This window comes from Ips typographus, linkage group LG15 (genome assembly GCF_016097725.1).
Source record: "Ips typographus isolate SLU linkage group LG15, UJ_Ityp_2.0, whole genome shotgun sequence".
Lineage (NCBI taxonomy): Eukaryota > Metazoa > Arthropoda > Insecta > Coleoptera > Curculionidae > Ips > Ips typographus.
The window spans coordinates 4,281,684-4,286,635 of record NC_138436.1 but is presented as its reverse complement, the minus strand read 5'-3'; the positions used below and the strand labels follow the sequence as shown (position 1 = coordinate 4,286,635).

General features: G+C 31.6%; 1 pseudogene; it reads right to left on the bottom strand.

Annotated features, from left to right (window-relative positions):
- Positions 1-1,327: 1,327 nt before the first annotated feature.
- On the bottom strand, positions 1,328-4,872 carry LOC145738429 (uncharacterized; annotated as a pseudogene).
- Positions 4,873-4,952: the final 80 nt, after the last annotated feature.

Below are 4,952 nucleotides of genomic sequence, written 5' to 3'. Positions count from 1 at the left end.
TAATTAATATGTGTAAAAATCGCAAAAAACGTCGTTTTTGGGTGAGACAATGGATATTAAGAAGAAATCAATTGGGAGCATCAAACACTTTACTTAAAGAACTAGCATTAGAGGATAAAGAAGGGTATAGAAATCATTTGAGAATGTCTGAAGAAAAATTTAACGAACTGTTGTTCAGAGTTCAGGATCGAATAAAAAAAAAAGATACAGTGATGCGACAAGCATTATCACCAAAATTAAAACTACAAGTAACTTTAAGGTACTTATCTACAGGTGATTCGTTTTCAACGCTCGCTTCCATATTCTTCTTCTTTACGTGCCGTCTCCTTTAAGAAGGTTGGCTATCATCATGGCGATTTTTATCTTTGAAGCTGCGGATCTGAACAAATCAACAGAGCTACTGTTGTACCACTGCCTTAGGTTGTTCAACCAGGAGATGCGTCTTCTTCCTATACTTCTTTTACCCTGTATTTTTCCTTGTATAATAGTTTGCAACAGTGTGTACCTCTCCCCTCTCATCACGTGGCCCAGATATTGCAATTTTCTGATTTTGATTGTGTTGATTATTTCCTTCTCCTTTCCCATTCTTCTCAACACCTCCTTGTTCGTTGTTCTGCTCACCCAGCTTATTCTGAGGATTCTTCGATATGCCCACATCTCGAATGCTTCCAGCCGGTCAGTGTCGCACTTCTTAAGCGTTCTGATTTTAAGATGTAGACTAAGATCTGTTCTGGTTAATGCATTCCTCATTTTATTAAACACTGATCTAGCCTTTCCGATTCTTGATCTTATTTCTTGTGAATAATCATTATTGTCATTTACAATTGTTCCCAAGTACTCGTATTTGCGGACTTTCTCCACTGGCTCCCCTTTGATCCATAATGTTTCTCGCTGTTGCTGGTGTTTTGTGATTGTCATGAATTTAGTCTTTTTGGTGTTAAGTGTGAGCCCCCTTTCTTCGCTGATCTGTACTACTAGATATATCAGCCTTTGCAGTTCTTCCAGGGTTTCTGCTATTAGTACTGTGTCATCCGCGTATCTGATGTTGTTTATAACCTTCCCATTAACGTTCACTCCCGTTGTTTTTTGATTTTCCAATGCTTCTTGTACTATGTCTTCTGAATACAGATTGAAGAGTAATGGTGAGAGCACGCATCCTTGTCTTACTCCACGTTTTATTTTTATCTCTTCTGAAAGTTCATTTTGCACCGAAACTTTGGCAGTCTGGTTAAAATAGAGATATGTTGCGCTTCCATATACCGAGTACCTAAAAACACAATTTCAAATTTTTTGTTGGAAGTTTGTACAGCAATTTACGATGTTTTAAATGAATTTATTAAAGTAAGTATTATATTTCATTCATAAAAATAACACATTTTAGTTTATTGACATAGATATTATTTATAGCTATCATTTAAAATATCATTAAGAGCTTTAGCAAGTATATCAGATGATTGTAGCGTATCCTCTCCACGTTCTTCTCCAGTGCCTGGTGGATTTGCAACTGAGGATGACCAATATTCTTCTTCTGTAGCGTTTGAACAAGAAGGTGATGGAGTGGTTTGACGAATAGGTGAAATCCCTGATGAAAGAGTTGTGTGACACGAGGACTGTCTTGTTAAGAGTTCCAATCGTTTTTGTCTCATGATAGTTTGAATTTGTTCCTGACACATAATAGCATCATACAAAGGCATCTCTTTTAGCTGTACAGCGATATGTTTACCAAATATGTCAAATTCATTATCAGTCTAATTTTTATTATTTTGCACAACATTATCGAGTTTATCAATTACTGCACTTATTGAGGAAATATTGTCATTTACTATTTTCCGCTTCCGATTCTGAGGAGTACGAACGACATTTTTTCTTTTTGAAAGTATTGGAGTAGAGGGATTGGCAGTTTCTATGTTTTCCTCATGCATCACTTCTTTCTGTGTAGTAACATTCCCGATAAAAGCAGATGATGATGTTGATTCATCTGGGTTGTCTAATTCTTTTTCTATCAGTTCACTTTCAGCTTCATCATGTTGTTTTAAGTTCTAAAATAAAAAAAGGTGGTCAAGTGGATGTCGTTCTGTACTGTACAGTAGATTACAAGTAGGTAACTGTATGATGGATGGTATTAAATTTGAATACAATGATATAATATCATATAAAACAATTCTGAGTGGAGGCGGTGTGTCAGTCTAGGTTAGGGTGACCATAAAATAAAATAAAAATACGGGACATTTCAAAAAACAAAATAATCAGATGAATAATTTTTTAAATACACAGTTATTATATAAAAATAATTTTATTTTGATATTAATGGTGAACTAGTTAAGAATTAAGATTATTATTATACATGAATTATACAGTGTCACGCTGGGATTTATACACTCGCTATACTTCCTGTGTTAAAAAATATCTTCTCTGTTAATAAAGATAATCGAATTCTGTTTTTTTTTACATTACTCACAAGGCTGTCCTACTATTATTAAATTGTATTGTTACTTAATGTAAAAAGGGGAAACCCGTAAACTAGATAAATAAATAAGGCTAACGACTACAATTTTTTACTTTTTTATTTTACATAAATCTTAAATTTTTAGAAAAATGATAAAATAAAAAGTTAATTTTTTAATTTTTTTAATAAAAAAATCATGTTTACTTTAAGAAGATCAAATAAATATTTTTAGCTCTGTGAGTCTAAGAAAAAAAACAGAAATCGATTATCTCTATTAACACGGGAGATATCGCTCTGTGTAAATCTCAGCGGGGCACCCTGTATATTATATGTAGACTGAAGGAGTACAAATATTAAAACAAATAACATTTACAATGTTACATAGATATAATAATGTTGTGGATAACGAACTGGCCGCGACCAGTGAGATTGTTCTAATAATAATCTAATGATATCAAAATATACGAAAATATAACACTATTATGGTATTATGACATTATAAATGTTTTATATTTTTATGTAAATCACCGACAACAATGTGACGCAACAACTATAATCAAAATAAGAATCTAAAAATACCTACCACTGACAAATAATATTATATTTTAATATTCTATAATCTATGAATAATGTTATACAAAAATATCGTTAACAAAACGATTTTATAGTAAAATAAATGTTATACCTAATTGTAATTTCGTTACAGGTACCACAAACAGAAGATGATTGGGAGATTATACAAAAAGAATATTACTTTCGATGGAATTTTCCTAACTGTTGTGGCGCAATGGACGGAAAACATATTGTTATACGAAATCCCCCTCATAGTGGGTCAGAGTATTTCAATTCACAGCGTTATTTTACTATTGCTTTCGTTATTTCAATGTCGGTACAAATGGACGAGCAAATGATGCTGCTGTTTTTGCAAAATCATCATTGAATGCAGCATTAGAAGATGTTGAAAATAGATTACATTTTCCCAAAAATGGAGTATTAGTAGCAGATGATGCTTTCCCCCTAAAAAACTACATTTTAAAACCATTTGGAAGAAGTAATAACTTATCAAGAAAACAAAAAATCTTCAACTACCGTTTATCGCGAGCACGTCGCGTAGTAGAAAATACATTTGGCATTTTGGTTTCTAGATTCAGAGTTTTCGAGCGACCTATAGCGGTTGGAATTAATAAAGTGGACGGAATTATTAAAGCAGCTTTAGTATTACACAATTGGTTAAAAATGACTTCAAGTGAATCATATACACCTACAGGCTACGTGGATACTGAAGATCTAACTACTAAGAGTATTATACAGGGTACTTGGAGAACACAGAATTCTTCATGGAATGGTTTACATAATTTACAAGTTCATACAAATCGTAATTACACGAGATCGGCGTATAATGTGCCTGATGAATATGCCGATTATTTTTCTGGAGAAGGGGCTGTACCTTGGCAACTGGATATAATACATGAATGAATGAATTTTATATATAAATATAATAATTAATTATAATTAATAATATTATTAATTATATATTATTATTATAATAATTATATTATAATTTTTAAAATAATAATCGAAATATAGGTATATATTATTATTATTAGTATTTGTAGTATTATTAGTATAGTAGTATTATTGTATAGTATTAGTATTATTAGCTATTATTATTATTATTAATTATTATTGTTATTATATAACTATTTTAGAATAAAAAGTATACTTACAAAATTTGATGAGGTGTCTCTTGAATTTGTAACATTATTTAGAAATAGATCCGCTGTTTTGTACTAAAACAGCTTCGGCACGTATATTTCATCTGTACTCATACCACTTTTTTTTGATTTGCAAACCAATGAATGTTCTTTTTTATACATTGTTCTAATTGTCTTAATTTTATTCTTTAGATCAGCAATAGTAAGACCATCAATTTCCATTTCTTTGATAATTGAACCCAAAGCACTTTCTCTTGCATCTCTATTTTTATATTTATCTAGTCGATGGTTCCATAGACAATCATGCTTATGATAAAGTTCTAAGAATTTTAACATCACGCTTTCAGACCACTTGAGGCTCATTTTTAAGATTAAAAATATTTAATACGTTAAAACAAAAAAAAAAAAACACAACTGACAAAATAAGCCCAAAATGCACGTGTGACTGCCGGTTGAAAACAAACTGAAGGTTCAACTTGAATCAACTGTAGTGATAGGTTGTTCCTACGTGTCAAGACGGGTTTCAACTTGAAGGGAATTGGAAAACAACTCATTACTTGAACGATAAAGTTTGACTGGGTCAAACTTTTTTTGATCAAATAATTAGTTGTTCAATTTTATTGAAACAAAAGTTCTCACTACATATTTTATTCAATTTTTGTTGATCAACTATAATCGGTCAACTAAACTTGACTCATGAGAACGCGCCTTTAGTTGACATCTGGAACGTGACGCATTGGGCAGAATGATCTGATATGTGCGTGTTTATTACAGAACTTTCTATGTAAGGA